General features: G+C 37.5%; 1 protein-coding gene and 1 non-coding gene across 5 annotated transcripts in view; one reads left to right on the top strand and one right to left on the bottom strand.

Moving 5' to 3' along the window:
- Positions 1 to 26,614, bottom strand: part of RALA (RAS like proto-oncogene A) — a 75,577-nt gene that overhangs the window by 25,493 nt on the left and 23,470 nt on the right. Inside the window, exon 2 of one of the 4 annotated variants that reach the window (XM_045565525.1) lies at positions 25,507 to 25,637. The exons of 2 other annotated variants lie outside the window; for them this stretch is intronic. The gene's annotated coding sequence lies outside the window, so the exon portion shown is untranslated. Of the gene's footprint in view, positions 1 to 9,431; positions 9,497 to 25,506; positions 25,638 to 26,614 lie in introns of those variants that run through there. One more of the 4 variants, XM_045565528.1, reaches the window with a different exon arrangement.
- On the top strand, positions 2,283 to 2,389 carry LOC123647822. The gene has a single exon (XR_006738361.1). It is a non-coding gene; the product is annotated as a U6 spliceosomal RNA (small nuclear RNA).

Genomic DNA, 26,614 nt, shown 5'->3' with positions numbered 1-26,614 from the left:
TGAAGCCTAGTGTCTTAGTCCACTTTCTGTTGCTATAACAGAATATCCGAGACTGGGTAATTTATAAAGAAAAGAAATTTATTTCTTGCAGTTCTGGAGGCTGGGAAGTTCAAGAGCATGGCGCTGGAATCTGCTCAGCTTCTGGCAAAAGGCATCACATGGTGAGAGGGCAAGAGTGTGCTGGCTCAGGTCTCTCTTCCTACTCTTATTAAGCCACCAGTCCTGCCAGGGGCCACACTCTGATGATACTGTCTAATCCTAATTATCTCCCAAAGGCTCCACCTCCAATCAACATACAAATTTGGGGATTAAGTTTCCAACACATGAAATCTGGAGGACACATTCAAACCACAGCACCTAGTGAGTGATGGGAGAGTAACATAATGTGAGATTGAGAGGTAGGCTGAGGCCAAATCACAAAAAGCCTTGAATGCCATGGAAAGCTGTTTGGATTTTATTAGAATTGCAATGGGAAGCCTCCGGAGAGTTTTAAAGCGGGACAGTGACATAATTTATGTTTCCAAAAAGATAATCCTGGTTGGTGTGTGGAGAATGGACAGCAGAAGTGCAGGAGTTTTAAGTATAGGAGGCTATTCCAGTAGTCCAAGCAAGAAAGGATAGAAGCTTGGGCTATAGCTGCAGCAGCAGAAATGGTAATAATACTAGTTCCAGTATAACTACTAGTACCATCTATACTGGGGACAACCACCACCACCACCACCATTTACTGACCACTCACTAAGTGTCAGGCACTGTTCTAAGCACTTTGCACATACTAATTTGGTTGAGTACTACATTTTGTATTTTAATCTTATGAGGTATTTTAACTTTATAACTTTAACTATTTTAACTTCATTTAACAGATGAGAAATCTGGGTCACAGATGTCAACTTGCTCAAGACTTAGCCAGAATTCAAACTGAGGCAGCCTGACTCTCCCAACCACTATGTTATGTGGGATACACTTTGGAGAAACAGTTGACAGGACTTGCTGACTGAATGGGAGAAAACAACGGTAACTTTTCAGTTTTCGGCCTAAATATCTGAATGTGTGGTAGAACTACTATCTAAGATGGAGAAAGATTAGGAAGGAATAGGTCTGAGAGAGAAATCCGAAGCTCTGCTTGCATACTAGACATCCAACTGAAGTTGTTCAATAGGAAATTGGATGTTCCACTCTGGAGTTCAGGGGTTAGGATAGAGACAGAGACAAAAATTTGCATGTCAATTTACAGGTGGTATTTAAAGTCACAAAACTGAACGAGCTCTCTTAGAAGGAAGATGAGAAAGAGCCCTGAGACAACTCAACAGGTTGGTTCAGTACGAGGAAATCCAGTGATTGTACAGTCATTGAAGCTAGTTCACTCAAATCATGCTGAAAGACTGAGATGAAATACAATGAGATAAAAAAAAAGAGCTGATTACTAGACTTGTCAAGATGGAAGTTGCTGGTATCCCTGGGAAGAGTCATTTCACCAATTGAGGTAAGAATGGGGTGGGCTGAGGAGAAACAGAAGGTACAGAAATGGATTTTTTATTCTGAAGATGAATGGAGAAATGAGATCATAACTGGAAGGTGCTATTAGGAACAAGGTTTTTTGTTTGGTTGCTTTAAAAATATTATTAAGGAATGTTAATATGGCAATCCTCCAAAAGAGCTGGAAATTAATGGTGCAGAAGACATGGTGGCTTTAGGAGCAAAGTCCTAGAGCAGATCAGAGGAGTTGGGACCCAGTGCATAACAGGAGCAGGATCATGTTTTCCTTTGTAATAGGGGGTGAGGCAAAGCAAAGGGTGGGGATATAGGTGCAGGATGCAGATAGATTGGTTATTTCTTTATTTGACTGTCCATTTTTCTTCAATAAGATATGATCACACAGATAAACTGGTAAGGGAGGTGGAATTCAAAAGCAATTCTGTCTAGATAAATCAATAGAATAGAATATATGAAAATAGGTCCAAATACATACTGTAGTATATAATGTGTAACAAAGGTAGCATTTCAAATGCGAGGTGGGGGGAAGATGGAGAATGATTTGATAAGTGGTGTTGGGACAACTGTTGAGCCACATGGAAAAAAAATAAACTTGGATCTATTTTTCTCACACCAATAAAATCTAAGTGGATCAAGGATTTAAATGACAAAATGAAATCACAAAGGCACAAAAAAAAAAACCATGAAAGAATTATTTTATAACCTTAAGAGGGGGGAAGGCATAAACCATTACATAAAATCCAAGTCATGAAATAACTTTGATAAATTTTACTACTAAAAAAAATTTCTGGCTCACTTTGGCAGCATATATACTAAAATTGGAATGATACAGAGAAGATTAGCACAGCCCCTGGGCAAGGATGACAGGCAAGTTTGTGAAACATTCTATATCTTTTTATCTGATTACCATGCATTATTTGTATTGAAACATCACTATGTACCCTATGAATGTGCAGTTATTATTATTTGTCAATTAAAGATACAAAATAAATAATTTCTGCATGACAAAATCTTCTGTAAGCAAAGTAAAAAGTTAAAGATAAAATTGGGGAAAATATTTGCAACTCATTTCACAGATAAGAGAGATAATTTCCCTATATAAATAGTTACTATAAATATAAGATCAACAACTATAAGAAACTGGACAAAAAATATGAATAGTTACAGAAAAAGAAATATAAATGATTCTAAATCCACTCGACCTCACTGATAAGAGAAAGTACAAATAAAACTACATTGGGACAACAATGTTTTGATTGATAACAATATGTCTGCAAGGGTCTGCAAACTACAGCCACATTGGCCTGTTTTTGTATGGCCTATAAGTTAAGAATGGTTTTTAAGTATTTGAAGCGTTGTAAATAAAACCAAGAAGAGTATGTGACAGAGAATGTAGTGGATCACAAGCTGAAAATATTTACTGTTGATCTTTTCCAGAAAAAGTTTGTTCTAGCACTCTGGGAGGCTGAGGTGGGAGGATTGTTTGAGCTCAGGAGTTCGAAACCAGCCTGAGTAAGAGCGAGACCCCATCTGTACTAAAAAATAAAAAGAAATTAGCTGGACAACTAAAAATATGTAGAAAAAATTAGCCAGGCATGGTGGCGCATGCCTGTAGTCCCAGCTACTCGGGAGGCTGAGGCAGTAGGATTGCCTGAGCCCAGGAGTTTGAGGTTGCTGTGAGCTAGGCTGACGCCACAGCCCTCTAGCCAGGGTGACAGAGCGGGACTCTGCCTCAAAAAACAAACAAACAAACAAACAAACAAAAACCAGAAAAGGTTTATCTCTAAGAAAATGCTCACTGGAGCATTTTGGAATGCTGAACCAGTAAGTAAAATGCAAATATTCCAAAATCTGAAAAAATCCGAAATCTAACACTCCTCATCCCAAGCATTTCAGGTAAGGGATACACAACCTGTTTTAGCCTTTAGTCTAACAAAAATATTGGCTGGTAAAAGTTGTGAGAGATTCCTTATTAATAAAGAGATTAAATGAAGAGATGAAATGATTCTCCTCCAATCTGAATACTACATATTGCTTATGATCAATAAAGTTCAGTTCCTATCAAATCATTACAAATCACAAGTAGGTAGAAGCCAAATTAGTGAATCTCTCTTAAAATGGAAAGTACTTCACACAAACAAAATGCATATGATACCTCCTATCTGCATTAAGAATATTTGCTAATCAAAAAAAACCCACAGGAATTTAGTATAAAATGAACAATTTTAGAAGAGCTAGAATATACTTCACCAAGAAAAGGAGATACACAATTCTATTTTAAAAGGGATTTAAAACTATTTAGGTTTATTACCAGGCCCAGATATTATCATAGGTGTATCTTCCCAACTGTTTAAAGAACAATATATCTTTAAACAGTTAGTCTGTTGCAATATATCTTTTCGACACACACCCAGAGTCCCCAACCCAAGCATGCCCACAAAGGGTAATAAAATGATTCAGTGTACACAAACTTTGTTTCACAGACACAATTACTAAAAATGTTGTATAAAATTACCTTCCACTGGGCATGATGATGTGCACCTGTAATCTCAGCTACTGAGGAGGCCGAGGCAGGAGGATCACTTGAGCCCAGGAGTTCAAGACTAGCTTGTGCAACATATTGAGATCTTGTCTCAATAAAAAATAAAATAAAATAAAAATTACCTTCTAGCTGCTATATGTATCACGTGTATATGAAACAAATGAATTTCATTTTTAGACTTGGGTCCCATATATATCATTACATATATGCAAATATTCCAAAAATCTAAAAAATCCCCAAATCCGAAACACTTCTGGTCTCAAGCATTTTGGATAGGGGATACTCAACCTGTACTATTTAATCTTCTAGAGCATAGAGAAAGCTTCCAAATTCTTTTTAGAGAGGCAGCCTAACACTGATGCAAAGTTCTGACAAAGATAAAGTATAAAAGATCGACTGACATATCACATGACTATGGGGCAAAAATTTCTAAATAAAAAATGTTAACAGATAGAATCCAGCATATTAAAATAATAAACCAAACTGACCAGGTGAGATTCAACTAGACATGTAAGAATGGCTTAATATTTTAGGAGGTCAATATAATTCCTGATATCAATGGATGAAAAAAAAATCATAACATTATCTCTATAGGTTCTGGAATAATATTCGACAAAATTCAAAGTCCACTGCTCATAAAAAAGTAGAAATAGATTGGCATTCACTTAATACACACAGAAACTGGCTACTTTAAAATCAAAACCATACAAATATCATGTTTAATGACAAAATAAAATCATCTCTAGTTACATATGGAATAAGAGGTGCTCACTATCATCACTTAGCACTGTTCTGGAAGTAGTATCTGATGACATTAGAAAGAGAAATAAGGAGGCAAATGATCATTATTAACCAATCATATGATTTCATATCTAGAAAGGCCAAAGGAATCAATCAAAAAATTGCTACAAACAAGAGATTTCAAAGGATAATTATATAATCAATATATTATGTAAAGTTTCTTTTCAAATAACCAGTTAGAATATATAATGAAAGAAAAAAATCCAATTTACAACCTCACTCACAAAGAGTATATAACTAGGAACAAAATTACCACAGTCTGTGTAAGATATACATGAAAATAATTTAACATTGATACTTAGGCAACATAAAGGATGACCTGAATAAAGGAAGACAGATCCTGTTCTTGGGACAGGAAGAGCTTATTCTGGTAAAGGCATAAAACCCCAACAATAAAAAAGACTATTAATTACAAAAATTTCTTCACAACTAAAAAAAAAAAAAAACCATTAAGTCAAAAGACAAAGGACCTGACTTAGGAGTCATTTGATCTGTCTCCTCAAGTTTTCTTTACCCTAAAATTCGTGAAGATAATTTCTGATGTCGAAAACTGGCTTGAACTTTTTCATTAAGGGCAGGCTGACTTACACACAATAAAATTCATCCTTTTAAGTATACAATTTAATGAGTTTTGATAAATGTACAGTCATGTAACTCCCACCACAATCAAGATATATATTTCTATCACCTCTAAAAGTTTCCTCCATCACTCTAGCAGTCATTGATCTGATTTCAGGCCCTATTGTTTAGCCTTTTCCAGAATGTAACATAAAAAGATCATGTTGTACATAGCCTTTTGTGCCTAGCTTCTTTCCCGTAGATAAGGCTTTTGAGCTACAACCATATTGTTGCATGTATCAGTGCATGCATCTTCTTTCACTGCAGGATAGTATTCCATTGTCTGGAAGTAGCATGATTAATTTAGGTTATTTCCATTTTTTAAATTTTATGAATAAAGCAGCTATAAACATTCATGTACAGGTTTATATATACACACATTTTCATTTTCCTTAGGTAAATACCTAGGAGTGAGACTGCTAGGTTGTATGGTAAGTATGCATTTAAAAGTTTACCAAAGTGGCTGTACCTTTTTGCATTTCCACTGATAATGTATGAGATTTCCAGTTGTTTTATATGCTGGTACTGTCCTAGTATTTTAATTTTAGGCAGTCTAGTAGATGTGTAGTGGTATTTCATTGTGGTTTTAATTTGCATTTTCCTAATAACTAAACATAACAGTATCTTTTCATGTGGTTATTTGCCACCAATATGACTTGGGTGTTCAAATGTTTTTCTCATTAAAATTTTTTTTTGTCTTTTTAGTGAGTTGTGGAGTTCTTAATATATTCTGAAACAAAATCCTTTACCAGAGACATATTTTGAAAATATTTTCTCCCAGTTTGTGGTTTATCTTTCCATTTTCTTAACATGTTTTTGAAGAGTAGCAGTTTTTAATTTTGATGATATCTAATTTATCAGTTTTTTTCTTTTTGTTTCATGCTTTTGGTGTCCCCCAAATGTTTGACAAATTTTAAGTGACAAAGAAATTACTATCTTTTTAATATTTATAAAGCCTTATTATTTAATCAGTAATTATCATAAGAGAAAATGGAAGGAAGTCCAGGTAAAATGTAACATTAGTAATAACACCCTAAACTCTTAGAAGTTCTTCCTTCATTTTAAAGGATGCAACCAAGTTCTTATAGGAACAATATTCAAAGTAAGAAAATCCCTGAGGTATTGTTCTACTTTCGAAATGTTAACGATTTAGTATTTTCAAATTACCTAAACTGCACTATATAAGAACAAAAAATTATAACAAAGACTGAAGTAAGACAAGCAATAAACTGTTTTAAAGGTACATGAGTTGAAAACTGCTTAAAGATGGCTTGACATTTTGCCTTGCTTGCAAAATAAAATTTATTTCTATGACTTGCCAGACATGTTTGTCAGACAGCAAAGCATAGAATCTTAAAAATCACAAAGGCTCATATTACTTTATCTCCCTGGGTCTCAGCTAGTTTGTAACACTAAGGTTAAGATTAACAAAACAGCATATGTAAGATGTCTAATACACGTAAGTATTCAATAAAGGATAACTTAACACATTAACTACCACATGAGTTGTATTTAACTCATGCTAGTTTTGAGCCCAGGGACTCATGAAGCATATGTAACTCACATGGCTCTTCACCTTGGGAGCCGAGTGAACTATTTTTCAAGTTGCATATAACACACACAGAAAACAATAAAAAATGACAAATTTTTCATTAAATTAGAAAGGATCATCGTGTTTTTGAAGTTTTTATTCTATTTTCATAATAAAACACAGTCATCTCAAAGAAAAAAATTTTTTTCTAGTGTGGCAATGTGTTAAACATTCAGGCATCTTTTTAGAAGACCCTACCCTTATATGCAACATGTAGTCAGGCCCTAGTCAGTGCAAAATTATTACCAGTAGCATAAAGGTAAAGCCCTGGCCACAGTTAAAGCTAATAAAAATTTCTAGAATACATTAAGAAGTGATGGCTAGGCTGAGATTTGAAAGACAGCATTAACAAACCACATGAACCTTGGGGAGATGGTAAGAGAGGAAGCTACACAGAGTAAAAGGGGCTAGGCAGGGTGGCTCATGCCTGTCATCTCAGCACTTTGGGAGGTCAAGGCAGGAGGATCACTTGAGGCCAGGAGTTCGAGGCCAACCTGGGCAACATAGAGAGATCTCGTCTCTAAAAAAATAGAAAAATTACAAGTGTGTGCCTGTAGTCCTAGCTACTTGGGAGGCTGACGCAGGTGGACTGCTTGAGTCCAGGAGACAGAACTTTAAAAGCCAGGCCTTGAGATTTTTATCCTTAGAGCAACAGAGAACTACCAGGAGTTTTTTAGTGAGAGACTAGGACTCAGAAGGCAAGAATAGCTGGGAAGCTACAGGATGATGATGACTTTTGTGTGGACAAGCGAGGAGAGATGGATGGATTCAAGACATATTAAGGAAAAACAGTCAATTGAACTAGGGGATAGATTAGATGTAAGAGGTGAAGGAAAGTCAGGATTTTCCAAGCAACTTTCTGAGTGAATACGGGTAAGGAAAAGGAGAGGAACAGGGGGCTTTGTGTGGCTGGGTGGGAGTGGGAGTGAGGAGTTAGTGCAAGGAAATGATGGAAATCAATACTGATCTTTTAAAAGATCAAAATATTTCAAAAGAAGAATCCGAGCCCAATTAAAAGCAGTTTTCTTACTACGGCTCCAGTGGTTTTGCCACATTATGACCTGAATGTTTTCAGCAATGTTGAAAAATAAGTAACAGAGTAGAACCTGAAAGATGGAAGAATAAATAAAAGGCTTATAAACTGCTATTTACAGCTACTGTAACATTTGTTTTTAAACCCCTACGTGAGCTTTCAAAATAAGATTATGTGGTTTGCGAAAGCATTAATAATTCTTAATTATAAAGAATGTTTTGCTTTCATATTCCTCAGCTAACTCTGGAAGGATATATAACCTTTTGACTTTGGAACCATATGAATGTATTACATATTTGAAAATTAAATACATAAAATGTTTTTATTTACTGAATTTAACAGCTACAAAGCTGAATAAAGAAATGATTAATATTCAAAGCCTGGATGCTTAACAGATCTAATTTTTTAAATTTATTTTATACCTGCTTTAGGTTCTGTGTATGTGCTATACATTAAGTGTATATATATATTATATATATATATAGTCTGGTAGAGTTTCTCTTGTTGGTATATTTATGAACTTAATATTGTCTACTAATGCTTTGCTAATTTGAAATTTTTTTTTAAAACAGAAAAAATAACTCAATTAATCATGCCTAAATGATCCAAATCAAAAATGAGTAGCGCTCTTGCTTGAGTGAATAAAACTTACACCAAACCACAAATTAGGAAAAATATTGAAAAACAGTTTAATAGTAAATAATCATTAGCAAATGAAATACTAAAAAAAAGAGAAAAAAAAGAAAAAAAATGTAAACTGCATGTCCTGAACAATGCAATGCTGGCTTTGCCTTCCCCTAAGTGTTGCTAAAAATGTCAGACTCAAATCATGGAAGCAGTAAGAAGGATTTCTCCGAAGAGGAAACAGATGATGAGGAAAGCGTGATTTTGACATTGGTTCCAGTTAGAGATGAATCAAATACAAAACAACTGGAATCAACTGTTTCTTCAACTTCTGATGTCAAACCGAACAAGCCTGGGAAACACTATAAAGTGCATCTACCTCCAACAAATGAACAATTCAAAGCTCTCCCAAAAGGTAGACCTAAAGCACCTGTTCTCCCCTTGCCAACCATTTTGCCTCCCATTAATAATGTGTGTTGAGACACTTTGCGGAACTGGTGCCAACAACTCAATTTCAGTACTGACGGCAAGAAAAAGAAGTTTTTCTGAGGCTTCGGCAGCATGCTTATCCTGAGCAGAAACATGATATTCCTGAAACATCAAAGGAAGCCAGATTATGGCCATATGCAAGGAAACACAAGACAGGGACCAAGAGACCAAGGCTGCAGGAACATTGCAGATGAATGAGAAACCAGAAGAGACTAATATGGTTGAAGTGGTATCGTCACCTCGGCCACCTTCGTTGGAATCGTGGGAAAGGACTGCTGCAAGAGCTGCTCAGCCTCAGGCTGCGAATTCATGTTCCATTCCTGCTTCTGCCGAGGCCTTTCTGACACAAGCCTCTGGCGTCAGGTAGGTCCATGGCCAAGCTGTCTCAGCAGACACGAAGGGCTGGGTTCGCCTGCAGTTTCATGCAGGGCAGGCCTCGGTGCCTGCCACTCCCAGGAGGATGATTTCTCTCTTCCTGTCACCAGGCTGCCATTTCCCATCCCTGGGCCTATAAGATAGTATGTTATGCCCTGACTGTGCTAAGAGGAATAGGAAGATAATGAAAGCATTAATGACAACGGGGAAGAAGAAACAACCTGGTTTGAACACAGTGTAGGAGACCAGAATATGCCACCTCAAAGTATTAGAGAAAGATGGATGTACTTTCAGAGCGTGTAACCTAATATGAAGGAATGGAAAACAGATCTGAAGGAATCTTTGTGATCTACAAAACAGAATCAAGGGATTAGGACTCCATGGTGAAGATGGTTGACTAGGTGACAGCCACATGAAAAGAGACTCTTTTTGGGGGCCTGAAAAGCCACTAAAGTCACTGCAATTGATTAAAAAAATAAAAATAAAATTAAAAAAAAAAGAATCATTTGGCTGGGCGTGGTAGCTCATGCCTGTAATCCTAGCACTCTGGGAGGCCGAGGTGGGAGATTGCTTGAGCTCAGGAGTTCCAGACCAGCCTGAACAAGAGTGAGACCCCGTCTCTACTGAAAATAAAAAAATTAGCTGGGTGTTGTGTCACATGCCTATAGTCTCAGCTACTTCGGAGGCTGAGGGAGGAGGATTGCTTGAGCCCAGGTGTTTGAAGTTTCAGTGAGCCATGATGATGCCACTGCACTCTGCCTGGGGCAACAGAGTGAGACCCTATCTCAAAAAATAAAATAACATAAAATAAAAAATAAAAATCTAAGTATAGCCTCTAGTTTACATGAAGACATTTATTAAATTCTACTTTTTAATACATATTTCATTAGTAAATTATCTCTTTGTACAGTAGCTTCTCTGATCTTTTGGTTTGCTTTTGGATTTCCTTTTTCTTTTTCCTGTGCCCATATTCTGCATCAACATATATCTATTGTGAGTAAGGTACTGTGGTAGGCATTGGGAGAGGCCGGAGGGTAAGTATACAGATGAGCAAGTCAGGATCCCTGACTTCAGGGATCTCAGAATCAAGGTCAGACATGGAGGGAAGGGGCCAGGGAGAGCGGGTATTAAACTATAATACACCATTTTGCCTTCTGCATTCCTTCTCATTTAAGTCACACTTGCTTTTCTATACTGTTTCATTGACTTCATAACTAATATTTAATGGCTATGTAATATATTATCCTGTAGATGTAGAGCAGTTTACTTACCAAATCCTGTAAGACATTAGTACTGTTTTGAATTCTTCAAAATTATAATGGATGACCATCTATTTCTACATTTAAAGTGCTTTCCATGAGACAGTCTAATAAATGAAAAACGAATGGACTGTTTAAGGCTTATTATACATATTGTCCAACTGCTTTTCAAAAGTACTGTACTCTAGCACGTACAACTGTTCACAATATTCTTACCAGCAATGGGTATTCTTTTTAAAAATCTAATTACATACTGTGAAAAAGATCTGTTATTTCTAATTACGTCTTTGATTACTTAAAGAGGGCGAACATTTTTTCTGTGTAGTATTTATATATTTTGTGAATTGCTCGTTCATATCCTTTACTCCTCTAGCAGTAGTATCATGTACCATATTTTGCATAATTTCATGTCACCACTGGCTAGGCTTTCTTTTTTCTTGTTCTCCCAGTCCACTGTAGCAGGTTTCCTCTGTTGTTGGGTAGATCTACTTCCCATAACAGATCAGGTTTACGTGGCATTTTAATGGATATGCTTCACTTTAGGGTTCATGGGCAAGGAACTGATTGACAGGTTATTTCTTCAAATATCAAAACAAGGAGAGTTTACACCCTGGGTTGCTAACACTTTCATTAGAACTCCTAGTCCTCCCATGCTAAGAGTTCAAAAAGAAATTTTTTGGGAAGTAGATTTCCAAAATTAGCATAGGAATCAATGTTGTTGTTATCTTTGTATGGGTTGGGTGTGTGGGTAGAATATCCAGTTAGCTTTTCATATATACTTCTTTAATTATAGCATGTCCGGCTGGGTGCGGTGGCTCATGCCTGTAATCCTAGCACTCTGGGAGGCCAAGGCGGGAGGATCGTTTGAGCTCAGGAGTTCGAGACCAACCTGAGCAAGAGTGAGACCCTGTCTCTACTAAAAATAGAAAGAAATTATCTGGACAACTAAAAATATATATAGAAAAAATTAGCCAGGCATGGTGGTGCATGCCAGTAGTCCCAGCTACTCAGGAGGCTGAGGCATGAGGATTCCTTGAGCCCAGGAGTTTGAGGTTGCTGTGAGCTAGGCTGACGCCACGGCACTCTAGCCCGGGCAACAGAGTGAGACTGTCTCAAAAAAACAAAAAAAAAATTAATAGCATGTCCTATCATCTCTTCTGCTCTCTGTCCTACTGACTCATTGCTTTAAGTCTCTTCAGGACTCAATGGGGCAGAGTGGATTCCATTTTAAGCCTTCCCTCAAGGGTATGCTGGGTGGGGCTTTCTCCACCCTGTTTCATCAATCAGTGCCATCTGTTTTCTGTCTTTCAGAACCTGCAAAGTCTCTGCTTTGCTGATAATCACTCCATCTGCTCCCATTCTCAGTGTTGTTATAGATTTACAGATTTCTGTCTGTAAATTATTGTTTCCTGTTTTTTTTACAGGGAGATGAGGATAAGAGGAGATAGACACATGAATTTAGTCTATTGGCTTTCACTATAAACTTGAATTAAAACCCTGAGTTGACTTGATTTTGAACCCCAAAATATTTCACATTTAGAAACTATAAAAACTTCAAAGATATCCAATTAGAATTAGCCTGGGTTTTAAAGAATACTATTATTCACTAGCAAATTTAAGAACAAATCAGTTTCCTGATATGGATGACCACAGAATCATAAATAAAGACAAAGTTTAAAATTAGGCAATATCTGGCATGAAAAAGGAGTGGGAGTGAGGCACAAATGGGAGAGATGAGAAAGGAGAGCCAGCAGTCTTCACTGCTCTAGGAGAGGGCTGAGAAACGGGCTCTTTCCCCCCAAAAATGTTTTCTTCATAGCATTAGGACAAGTTGGCTAACACTCAAAATTTATAGGAGGGCATATTGATCAGTTGAGGGCTTGAAAATTAAGTACTGAAATTATTTTTACAAACCAGGAATTTGAAGCCAAGGACTGAATCTACAGCAACAAAGATCCCCTTTGTGCCAATTAACTACAGCTCTTTTATAGACCACCTGCTGAATTCCTACTTGGTGGAATTGTTGGGTGAACAGCCAATACTGTTTAAGGAATAACAGGAAGCAGTTTCAAAAGAAAGTAGGGACAAACTAGTAACCTTCGAAATTCTGACTCGCTACACATGGCACCACACACCTACCCAGTCAGGTTAACCTCTTGGTGTGCACTGTAAGACGCTTAGTGTATAAAAGTAAGGCACTGAAATGTCATTTTTTTTAAATTACAAAAGTCCCTCTGGCAATGAAAATAACAAATAGATGACCAGAAATTATGTTTAAGACAACTGAGTATTATCAATTAAGTTTATCATATATGTTTGGAGATTAAAGACAGAAAGTGTCACCTCTATGGCCCTATCACCCAGTATTAATATTTTTGGATTTTTATCTTCTTCTAGGACTATCTTATACAAAGCTTCCAATAAATCATATGGTTCTACAAGCTGAGAGGAAAATTCCAAGGGAAGCAGGAAAAAGAAAGGAAAAAAAGGAGATTAAAAAAAATAGTAATACCTGGATAGGACAATAGCTTTGGGATAAAATAACCTTTCTATTTAATAAGTGCTTGTTCTGTGTCACTTTTTGAATTATGTACTTAATTATATCAAGAAACCCTCAAAACAATATTATTCTATTATCTATCATTTTATTGGTGAGAAAATTGAGCTGTATAGAGCTTTAAAAATGTACCCAAGGTCACACTATTGATATGAAGCCAGGATTAAAAAAAAAATCCAGATCCTAAGTGTTTACCATCTTAACTTTACCACCACTATGAAAGAAACTGATAAGAATGAACTGCAAGGCTTGGGGACCAGAGACAGAGGCAATTTTTTTTAAACATAAAAAGATAATCTTATGGGTAGCACAGAAAAGGTTCCCAAATCATTTTATAAAGTCAGTGTCATTAGCAATAATCACACCAAAAAACCTACATTACAATGTCATTTATGAACACAGAAATTTCATAAAATACCAACACCTGAATTTTACCTCTCAGTAAAAAAATAATCCATTACAGTTTAGTGTGTTATGCAGTTGACTCTTGAACAATACGGGGGCCTGGGGGGCCAAACTCCCCCTCCCCTGTAGTCAAAAAATCCATGTATAACTTTTGACTTCCCCAAAACTTAAACTACTAACAGTTGGTTGTTGACCAGAAGCCTAACCAATAACATAGTCAACTAACACATATTTTGGATATTATATATATTATATACTGTATTCCTTTTTATTTAATTTTTTTTTTTTTGAGACAGAGTTTCACTCTGTTGCCCAGGCTAGAGTGCCATGGCGTCAGCCTAGCTCACAGCAACCTCAAACTCCTGGGCTCAAGCGATCCTCCTGCCTCAGCCTCCTGAGTAGCTGGGACTACAGGCATGCGCCACCATGCCCGGCTAATTTTTCTATATATATTTTTAGCTGTCCATATAATTTCTTTCTATTTTTAGTAGAGACGGGGTCTCACTCTTGCTCAGGCTGGTCTTGAACTCCTGACCTCGAGTGATCCTTCCGCCTTGGCCTCCCAAAGTGCTAGGATTACAGATGTGAGCCACCACGACCAGCCTATACTGTATTCTTAAAGCAAGCTAGAGAAAAGAGAGTGAGTTTTTTGGTGTACTCTTTTTGGAGACAGGGTCTTACACTGTCACCCAGGCTGGGGTGCAGTGGTGCAAATAAGCCTCAAACTCCTGAGCTCAAGTGATCCTCCTCCTGCCTCAGCCTCCCAAGTAGCTGGGACTACAGGTGCACACCACCATGCCCAGCTAATTTTTAAAAAAATGTTTTGGTAGAGACAAGGTCTTGCTATGTTGTTCAGGCTGGTCTTGAACTCCTGACCTCAAGCAATCCTCCTGCCTCCCCAAATGCCAGGCTTACAGGCATGAGGGACTGTGCCTGGCCAGAGAAAAGGAAATGTTATTAAGAAAAATCATAAGGAAGAGAAAACATATTTCCTATTCATTAAGTGGAAGTACATCCTCATAAAGATCTTCATCTTTGTCATCTTCACGTTGAGTAGGCTGAGGAGGTGGAGGAGGCGGAAGGGTTGGTCTTGCTGTTTCAGGGGTGGCAAACGCAGAAGAGGTGGAGGGTGAGGCAGGCACACTTGGTATAACTTGACAGAAATACATGGCAATTTCTGTCTCAATTTTTGCTTTTCATTTCTCTAAAAATGTTTCTACTCCTTCCACTGTTTGTTTTAGTTTCAGTGCATATCATAGAAGGGTCCATGTCATAACAGAAGTCAAAAGTAGTCTTTTGGCCAGGTGCGGTGGCTCATGCCTGTAATCTTAGCACTCTGGGAGGCCGAGGCGGATGGATCGTTTGAGCTCAGGAGTTCAAGACCAGCCTGAGCAAGAGCAAGACCCCGTCTCTACTAAACATAGAAAGAAATTATACGGACAACTAAAAATATATATAGAAAAATTAGCTGGGCATGGTGGCACATGCCTGTAGTCCCAGCTACTCGGGCGGCTGAGGCAGGATTGCCTGAGCCCAGGAGTCTGAGGTTGCTGTGAGCTAGGCTGACGCCACGGCACTCTAGCCTGGGCAACAGAGTAAGACTCTGTCTCAAAAAAAAAAAAAAAAAAAAAAAAAAAAAAAAGTAGTCTCTTGACTACTTTTTACTACAAATAATCAGAACCCTTCTGCCCGATTATCTAATGTCAACTTGTTTTCTGGCACTGCTTGCTTTACATCTTTTTCCTCATCATCTGGCAATGGTTCAAAAACATTCAACACCATCAAGTCATCTTCTGTTAATTTCTCTGGTATGGTGTCTATTAGCTTTTGAATTTCTCCAAGATTCATATTTTGAAACCTTTTGCCCTCCACCTTTTTTGCCATATTCACAATCTCTTTCATAATTTCCTTGACTGGCTCTGTTGTAAATCCTGGGAAGTCACGCACAACAACTGGACACAGTTTTCTCTAGCAGGAATTTATTGTTTCAGGCTTGATGGTCTCCAGGGTTTTTCCTATAACAATGACGACATCTTAATGGTGTAGTCCTTCCAGACTTTCATGATGTTCTCTCTACTGGGGTTCTCTTCCATAAAGTTGACGTAGAGTACTGTGTGTAATGACCCTTAAAGGTCTTTATGACCTCAATTTAGAGGCTGAATTAGAGATATTTTGTTTGGGGGCAAGTAGACACCTTTGGTGTTGAACTCCTGGGATTCTGAGTGGTCAAGGTTATTGTCCAATATAAAAAGAACTTTAGAAGGCAGTCCCTTATTGGCAAGGTACTTCCTGACTTCAGGGACAAAGTATTGGTGGAAGAGATCATGAAAAAGGATTCTCACTGTCCAGGCATTCTTGTTGTACAACGAAAAAACTAGCAACTGGTGTTCATCTTTTTCCTTTAAGGCTTGGAGGTCAGCAGCTTTATAAATAAGGACAGTCCTGATCATAAACCCAATTGCATTTGCAGGTATGAGTTAGCCTAATCCTTCCTGCCTTAAATCCTGGTGCTTGCTTTCTTCCCTACTAATAAATGTCCTTTGTGGCCTCCCCCCCCCCCCCGCCCCCAGAATAGGGCAATTTTCTCTGCATTAAAAACCTGTTCAGGCAAATATTCTTTCTCCTCAGTGATTTTTTTTTCTATATACCAAGTCATCAATCAATCTCCTTAATGATTTGTTTAATGGCATCTGGAAACTTGTCTGCTGCTTCTGTTATCTTGATTTTTTAAAGCCAAACCTCTTCCTAAAATCATCAAACCTCCTTTGCTGGCATTAATTTCTTCAGCTTTAGATTCTTCATCTTCCTTTTGCTTTAAGTCCTCATATAATGATTTTGCTTTTTCTCAAATCAGATTAGTGTTTATAGGTATGCCTTTCTTCGAGCAATCCTATATCCACAAAAAAGTTGTAGTTTCAATATGAGATAAAAAGGTATTTCACAAAAAGCAAAGGTTTTTGTGCCTGCTGGTGTAGCTGCAGCAATAGCTTCATGAATTTCCGTTTTTTAAATTTTACAACGGTCCTTATGCTGGATTCATTATCTTGAAATGACACGCAACCAGAGCTGCAGACTTCAATCTCGGGTACATATGAAGCAATTCAACTTTTTCTTGTAATGTCATGACTTTTCTCTACTTCTTGGAAGCACTTCCAGCATCACCAGCGGTACTCAGTATGGGTCCCACGGTGTTATTCAAGGTTTATGGTATTGCACTAAACACTAAATTTACTGGAGAGATGAACTGCTCATGCAGAGATGATTATCTTTACACAGCATTTTAAGCAGGTACAACACTTGAGCCAATAGCAACAGGACGAGGCTACAAAATTATTACAGTAGTACAGTATGTATTGAAGTTAATTTTATGTAGTTTTTATTTAATACTGCATCTTTACATTTGCTTATATTTCTCTTAACCACAAATAGTGCCATGTGTGATCTTTAAGTGCTTATGTAAGTTTTGATAAGTTTAGCTTTTTATAATAGATTTGTGTATATTTTACAGTAGTAAATGATAAAACAGACTAGTATCTACATATATTTTATGCACTCATGACATACTTAACTTTTTCTTATTTTTCCAGTATTTCTAGGCTATCAAGTATGTTGGCAAGTTTTTTCACACTGTTGCAGATCTCAAAATAATTTTCAAACATGCCATTGAAAAAAGTCTGCATAACCTGGGCAGTTCAAACCTGTGCTGTTCAAGGGGTCAGATGTATTCCAAAAATGCAATATTAGCTTAATATTAAGAATGCTATAGGCCGGGCGCGGTGGCTCACGCCTGTAATCCCAGCCCTCTGGGAGGCCGAGGCGGGTGGATCGCTCGAGGTCAGGAGTTCGAGACCAGCCTGAGCGAGACCCCGTCTACTAAAAATAGAAATAAATTATCTGGACAACTGAAAATATATATAGAAAAAATCAGCCGGGCATGGTGGCGCATGCCTGTAGTCCCAGCTACTCGGGAGGCTGAGGCAGTAGGATCGCTTAAGCCGAGGAGTCTGAGGTTGCTGTGAGCTAGGCTGACGCCATGGCACTCTAGCCCGGGCAACAAAGTGAGACTCTGTCTCAAAAAAAAGAATGCTATAAAATACAATCACATGAATAGACTCAATGAGAAAACTGATATAATCAATGCAAAAGGGAAAAAAAGGCATTAGATAAAATTCAGTATTTTCTTCCTGATAAAAATTCTTCTGAGCTAAACACTAGAGGCTGTCCTCTTGAAAGTGTACATGTGTATATATAAACATGTATTTCTAATGAAATGCTTCACAAATTTGATTATAATTTTTGTACAGGAGATACACTAAAACTTCTCTGTATTTCAAAAGAGTATGTATGCCACTAAAGCAAGCATAACTCATTTTTTAAAAATGCAAATTAGAGAGAGAGAACATTATAGTGAGAGGTTGAAAGAAGCTCAGAACTCTCTTTTCTGGGTTTTAATACTCTTTTCTATACTTGCAAATGAACTAAAAGAAAAAATTTTGCCCATAATTTTGGGCTTACTAAAGCCAACTTACTCAGTGATTCCCGAACACTGAATAATAATAAGAGCATATCACACACATTACCATCAGTGAAAGGAGGCAGCTGCTGTTCAAAGAAACTCCCTCCATATTCCTCGTGGCTACATTAAAATTATGAACATACAGGTAAGTAAGCTGCATTCTGAGCTAAGAATTAAGTTCTTAGTTATCATTAAGTTAATAACAAACTGTGGGTTGCTTACTACTGTTAATTAATTCTTTTTTTCATGAAAGGCAAAACTGTATTTGAAAAGTACGAAATCTTAAGCTATATAAAACATAATGGGATGTTACAAACTAGGGGGGAAAAAGACTTTGAAATTTCCTGAAAATCATGAAAATATCTTGTAGCACCTAGATTTTTCTTCCTAAGATTGAGTACTTATAAACCTAAATTTGATATTTGATCTTATCTTAAAATTTAAGGTAATAGTAATTTATAGTCATAACCCTCAAGTTTCAGTTCATCATCAGACAACTGATTACACCAAAAACATGGGTTTGTATAAAAGAACATTAAAACGAAAATGGCCTGAAGGGAAGATTCCCTTACAGGTATTTTTAACCAGGAGTATGACTCAGAATCAGCTTTTTAAAAAATGCATTTACCCTAGACCCATACATGAAGATCCTGATTCACTGGTCTAGGATGTGGACAGTGTGTATATATTCTGCAAAAAGCTGCCTAGACACTTCTGATTCACATCTCTGGTTAAGAACCATCACTGTGTATATCTTATAAAATTAAACGATAGGAAATTGCCAACATATTTTTTTTTTACATACAAAAACAGCAGGCCAGGTGCAGTGGCTCACACCTGTAATTCCAGCACTTCGGGAAGCCAAGGCAGGAGGGTCTCTTGAGGCTGGAAGTTCAAGACCAGCCTGGGCAACATAGTGAGACCCTATCTCTACAAAAGGAAGAGGGGAGAAGGAGAGGGGAGAAGAAGAAGAAAATCCCCTCCAGCAATTTCATGTAGTTTATCTAACAGAAAGTGGCTAGGGAATAAAAACAGTCAATACTTACTGAGCATAATACTTGGTGTGAGGTGCTTCACTAAGTTCTTTACACTTGTTGAAAGTACTGATAACACTAGGCAAAAGGTGGGCAAAAATGTCCCTAGACTTTGCATGGGGAGGTGAGAGGGATGGAGAGGCAGCTGAGAAAGAAGAGGAGCAGAGTCAAGGATGCCACAGTGCAAACCATTATGTTTGGGATGAAGAACACTGGAGTTATTGATGGATTGACGCAGTAGCAGAAGACCAGAGAACATTAGTTCAAGACAAGCCCCACATTTAGCAATTGCCTGCATGGTCAAGGAAGGGACAATCCTTAGTTGTTTGCAACATGTCTAAGATCAAGAATGTGGTCTAGAATGCACCTCCTATTATTCTAAACTAGAGAAAGAGAAAAGGAGGGAAAGAATGCCATCTCTCTAAGGGGCTTACTGGGTACAGTCATCAGGAATGGCCCAGTATCACAGAGGCTGGGCAGCAGGCCCATGCACAAGTAAACCTCCAATTTTTTAAAAAGCCAATTATACATTTAAAACGGAAAACATTAAACACATGCACCTATATTCAAAGTAGTGTTCAGAAGCAAAGTTGTAGCATTTCATTATCATTTAAGGTTTACAAGCTTCAACTAATATAAAGGACAGGGGGATGACCAAAGAGATAATGTTTGGAAGGTCCAAGCTCCACAGAAAGCAGGATTTTCCTGGGGACCTCCTCTAATAAAATATCCTTTAATATACTATTCTATTTCTTCCAGTTTTATAATGCAATATGATTTTTACAAGTTGCTTTCATTTTTAGTTAGAATTTTCACTGCATGATTTTTTAAGTCAAGTAAATATAATGAAACTGAAGAACCACAGAAGGGAACCTTAAAATAATCTAAACCTTTCATTTTTCATGTGAGGAAATCAAAGGCTCAAAAAGAGTTACATCACTTGCAAGAAGTTCCACAGAGAGTTGTGGTGGAATTAAAACTGTCACGGACCCAGGATAGTATGATCCAGGAGATTCTACATATTTACGCCAGTGTAGTCAGACACATGTAAAATCACTGCAGACTCACAAAGTACTTTTAAAGCAAACATCCTTCACCCTCATTCACTCTATCCCCAAATCCAAGGTTCAGCTCCAGGGATAGGCTGAATATGTCTGTTTTACTTAGTAACTAACTGGTATCAACTTACGGGCTTCCACATTCACCAATGTTATACCAGAAGACTGAGTATAACTATATGAACCCGAGTTTAACTAACTTCCTGCAGGATTAAGCACAATGTATCTGGTAATTTCCTGTTATACCAGGTGTTCAAAAACATGGTCCTTCGTTGCCCAGCGACAGGTGCTGTATGATGACAAGGAGACTTGTTACAATAGACTCTCTTCTGACAACAAAGCATTCTGGTTGCCAGGTAATTGGCTGCAACTCATAAATTACCTTTTTTTCTTTTGTCAGTTCTTGCTGCTGTCATGCATCAGAGGTGGCCTCACAGAGAATCATAAGTCATCCCAAATCAGTGAACCTTGACTCTAAAGGTCTCAAAGGTAGAAAAATGAAATACCAAAGCTCTTACATGCCATTTTATAAGATTTTAAATTGAGAAACAGCAAGAATGAATAGATAAGGACTCTGTTTGTTTAATGCCAGTAGACTAAATTCTTAGGCCTAGATATGGTTGTCACTATGATAAACCCAAGAAACACTCAGAAGCAAGAAAACTGGGAACTTCTTAATTTTGAATTGCTAGTTACATTTCAGTTGACAGGATACAACTATATAACCTATTAATACAAAGCATGGGACTAAGTTTAAGATATCAGAATAGGGGTTTTGACCCTGACACTCCAAAAAACTATATAGTAATTAAAATACCAAAGGGATTGATACACAGCCCCTTATGTTAATATTGCCTGCTTTTTATTTTCACAATAAAAAGTGATATTTGTTTGGCACAGCTTGTTTAAAATTCTTCAAAGACTCTGTATTGCTCAAAGGTTCAAATCTAAATTCCTTAATACTGTCTCCACGTATGATCTGCCCCTGCTCCTTTCCTTTTCACTCCTCTCCCCTTAATCCTTATATACACTGATCCTGATGCAATTTCTACTAACGAAATATTTGTAGACAATCTGGGGAAGTCCAGGTTTAATGATAACAAGCAAAGTGGATTTGTAGGTACCTGAACAATTGTACTAAGGAAGGTTAACAGATCCTGTGGGGAATGGTATGACATAACTTGCATAAAGAAACAGAAGGTATACTTGAAGTGAGTTTACAATGATCGCAATTATTTTCCACATGCTATATTCAGATCTATATACCTTCTTAATATGAATAATAAACGAGTTACAGTTCGAAGAAATGATTAAGGAATGGGAAAAGAAAAACCTCGGTTATTGAAAGTTTATCTAATCACTGTTATTCTATTTAATTTTAGAATTTTATTTTTAAGAGTTTTACTGAGGTACAACTTATGATTAAGCTGCACACATTTAAAAGTCTGTCCATCAAAGAGAGAATTCTAAAAAAAAAAAAGTCTGCCCCTGTTCAACTATAATCCTTCCCTCCCCCCACCATCACCTCCCCATACACTGATCTGCTTTCTGTAACTAAAGATTAGTTAGTATCTTCTAGAGTTTCATATAAATGGAACTATGCAATATGTATTCTGTTCTATCTGGCTTCTTTCACTAAGCATAATTTTGACGTTCATCCCTGTTGCTTGCATCAGTAACTCATTTCCTTTTACTGCTGAGTGGTATTCCATGGTATGGATATACTACAATTTATTTATCCCTTCAACTATTGATGAACATTGGTGGTTTAGTTTTCAGCATCTGTTGACAAAGATGCAAAAGGCAATGCAGTAAAGAATGAATAGCCTTTTCAGCAGTGATGCTAGAACAATTAGATACCTACATGTAAAAAAAAAAAAGAACTTAGAAATTAACTCAAAGTAGATCATTCCTACATGTAAAACCTAAAACCACAAAACTTCCAGAAGAAAGCATAGGATCAGGCATGTGATCTTGGGTTAGGCAATGATTTCTTAGATACAATACCAAAATCAAAATCCATAAAAGATCAAATAGATAAACTGGACTACATCACAATTAAAAACTACTCTTTAGAAGACAGTTAAAAAAAAAATAAGCCACACACTGGAAGACAATTTTTAGAATTTAAAACTAAAATTACTGAGGAAAAGACAAAAAAAGGCAAATTTTGGTTCATTAGCAGGATCTTTCTGAATACGGAACTGTCCAAAATGGAATGAATAGTGTGTAAGCTCCCATCAAATAATTCAAACAGAGAAACAAAGGGGGTTGGAGATTGAGCTGATTAAATTTAAATTCCTTCTTATTCCATAAATGCAAATTTTAGCTACTTCTAAGATGACCAGTTTAATGCTTAATTGATATATTATTCAATGGTGAAAGAAGCAATTATGTTCTTAGTCCATACAACTCAATCAAAATGTTTTCAATTAAAGCATTTTTTGCCTAGTAGGGTGATGTAAATTAGTACACAGAGGTAACAAAAAAGTTTTTAAAATCATTTTAACTACTTTTATTTCAAAAAAATTAGGGGGTACAAGTGTTTTTTATTACATAGATAAACTATATCATGCTGAACTCAGAGCTTTCAGTGTATCCACCACCAGAACAATGTACACTGTACCTGATAGGTAGATTTTTAATCCTCACCCTCCTCCTAGTCAATGTACATTACACCACTTTATGACCATATGTATCGCTTGTTTAGTTCCCACTTATAAGTAAGATCAGGTGGTATGTTTTTCCATTCCTGAGACATTTTACTTAGGATAATGGTCTCCAGTTCCATCCAAGTTGCTGCAAAAGACATTATTTCATTCCTTTTTATGGCTTGAGTAGTACTCATGGTATATACATACCACATTTTCTTTACCCTCTCATCAGTTCATTGGCACTTAAGTTGATTACATATTTTTGCAATTCTGAATTGTACTGCAATAAACATTTGGGTGCAAGGCATCTTTTTGATAAAATGACTTCTTTTCCTTTGGGTAGGCACACAGTAGTGGGACTTCTGGATTGAATACTAGGTCTACTTTTAGTTCATTGAGCAATCTCTATACTATTTTCCATAGAGGTTGTACTAGTTCATGTTCCCACCAACAGTGTAAAAGTGTTCCCTTTTCACCTTATCTGCGCCAAAGTCTACTGTTTTTTTGACTTTTTTTTGTTTTTTGGAGACAGAGTCTCACCCTGTTGCCCGGGCTAGAGTGCCATGGCATCAGCCTAGCTCACAGCAACTTCAAACTCCTGGGCTCAAGCAATCCTCCTGCCTCAGCCTCCCAAATAGCTGGGACTATATAGGCACATGCCACCACGCCTGGCTAATTTTTCTATTTTCAGTAGAGACTGGGTCTCGCTCTTGCTCAGGCTGGTCTTGAACTCTTGACCTTGAGCTATCCTCCTGCATTGGCCTCCCAGAGTGCTAGGATTACAGGCTTGAGTCACTGCGCCCGGCCCTTCTTCCAGTTCTTAAGGGAAACACTTTCAACTTTTCCCCATTCAGTATGAGGAAAGTTGTTTAAACAGAACCTCTTCTGTGCAGTGTTCCCCGCTTTCCAATTGCTCTCTAGACCTGACTTGCTAATTCCTTGGTGGTTCTACAGTATTCTGGACATAATTTTGAATATTGCTGCTCACTACATTCATTACCGGGAGCTTTTCTATAGGAGAGAGCTGTCTTTTTCAGTTCTGTAATCCCAGCATCTAGCACAGTATTTTTGCAAATAACTAGTGTATATACATTTGAAAAAGAAATTACTCTAGATAATGACTTTGAGGAATAGTTGCCCTACTTAAGAATCCCTGCTTGAAAGAATGGTCAGGAAGGGAGAACCAGCAAAGCCGACAAGTCAGACTGTTCCTGCATCTTATAATGCTATGTTATATTATCTGGAAGTACAATGTACTATGCATTACAAATAAATTAAACAGTGGTCTCAGAAGCTAAGTTAGCTGTTATAAGACTAATGTTCAAAAAAGCTCCTAAAAAAATAAAATGGAATTGTCAGAGATAATTCTGCTGTGTTGAGCTGACACTTCATGCAGTTTTTTTTTGTTGTCACTCTGTCACCTCGGGTAGAGTGCAGTGGTGTCAGCCTAGCTCATAGCAACCTCAAACTCCTGGGCTTAAGTGATCCTCCTACCTCAGCCTCCCAAGTAGCTGGAACTACAGGTGTGCGCCATGACAACCAGCTAATTTTTCTATTTTTTTGTAGAGACGGGGTCTCGCTCTTGCTCAGGCTGGTCTCGAACTCCTGAGCTCAAGCAATCCTCCCACTTTGGCCTCCCAGAGTGCTAGAATTACAGGCGTGAGCCACTGCGCCCAGCTCATGCAGTTTTCTTAATAAATTAATACAACCTTATCAACGTTACGTAAGACCTGACTACAAAGAAATTTAGTCTTCTCATAGGATAGTCCTCTACTAAAATCACGATAGAAAGTAGCAAACTTCTGTAAAACTTTTCTTGCTTCTTACCTTACATAGGTATTATGAGGTTTAGGAGTTAGAAGGACATTAGAATTGCTATATTCTTATATCCAGCCCAAGAGCTTTATGTAACATATGTTTATAGTGACTGAACTATTTTTGCAAATTAACTAAGGATGTCCCCCCCTTGAGAACCCAATAAAAGCTGATGGACTCTCAACCCAGCAGCCCTATTATGGTCCTATTTAAAAACTAATACAAATGTTATAAAGCATATACCTACAGTTAGTGCTTTTGTTGAACTTACATGGGAATTATTAGCAAGAATTGGTATTTGGAGGGAAAATGGCTGCTATGGTTTGAATGTTTGTCCCCTCCAAAACTCATGTTGAAATTTAACTGCCATTGTAACAGTAATTTTTTCCTTGTTTTTGTAGAGATGGGGTCTCACTCTTGCTCAGGTCGGTCTTGAACTCCTGGACTCAAGCAATCCTCCGGCTGTGGCCTCCAAAAGTGTTAGGATTACAGGCGTTAGCCACTGCACCCGGCCTGCCATTTTAACAGTATTAAGAGGTGTGACCTTTAAGAGGTGATCAGGCCATGAGGGCTCTACCTTCATGGGTGGGATTAATACTGTCAGAAAAGGATGAGTTTGTCCCCCCCTCTTGCTTTCTCACCCTCTCTTGCTCTTCTGCTGTGTCAGGATGCAACATTCCTCCTCTCTGGAGGACACAGCAACAAGGCACCATCTTGGAACCAGAGACTGAACCTGGTGGCACCTTGATCTTGGACGCCTCAGCTTCCAGAACTGTGAGAAAGAAATTTTTATTCTTTATAAATTACTCAGTCTGTGGTATTTTGTTACAGCAGCACAAAATGGACTAAGACAATGGCTATCAGGATTATGGCCCCTTCCAAGAACCCACCTTAAATAAAGTACCCAGGCTGCAAATCATTTTGCTCCAAATTCAAGGTTCAGAGTTTGACCAAAACCAGAAGGTATTTGAATACCTTGTTCAAAATGTTCAGTTCTCTCTCCCACTTAAATTTCATCCTATATTTTCTTTAATTACTATAAATCTAGGGTTGACAAACTCTTTGTAGTAAATATTTTATGCTTCTCTGTAGGACCTACTTGCTCTGCCACCACTGTTTGAAAGCAGCCATAGACAATACCTAAATGAATCAGTGTGGTTGTGTTCTAATAAAACTTTATTCTGAAACAGGCAGTAGGCTGAATCTGGCTCCAGAGCTGGGGTGAGCCAACCCCTGCTATAAATAAAATCAATCAAGATCCTAGTAAGCATGATACCTCCACTCATGCAGGAGATCCCATTCCCTCTAGCCAACTCAACAGATATTGCTCCAGAAAATCTTCCCCCTTTCAGTGCATCAATTTGTCTCTCTCCCTACTGGATCTAAATATGTTTTTTCTCCTATCTTAGAAGACAAAACAAAAACTCTGAATCCTATTTCTGTTTCTCAAACCCACTGTCTCTGACTTTGCTTCTCTTATCCTCTCCCAAGCCTACTCTTATCAGGCTTTAGTTACAGTCACCTTCACACTGCTATATCCAATGGCCAATTTTCAATCTTTACTATACATCACTTATTTAGTAGCAGTTGACCTAGATGATTATTGCCTCTTTATTAAAACACTTTCTTTGATTGATTTCCACAATACCACAATCACCTGGTTTTTTCACAAATCTCTATGGCTGTTCCTTTTCCATCCACCTCATTCCAAATATTGGTGGATCTCATGATTTAGCTTAGATCTCTTTT

The sequence above is a fragment of the Lemur catta genome, chromosome 11 (assembly GCF_020740605.2).
Source record: "Lemur catta isolate mLemCat1 chromosome 11, mLemCat1.pri, whole genome shotgun sequence".
Taxonomy (NCBI): domain Eukaryota; kingdom Metazoa; phylum Chordata; class Mammalia; order Primates; family Lemuridae; genus Lemur; species Lemur catta.
This window is presented reverse-complemented; position numbering and strand designations above follow the sequence as displayed.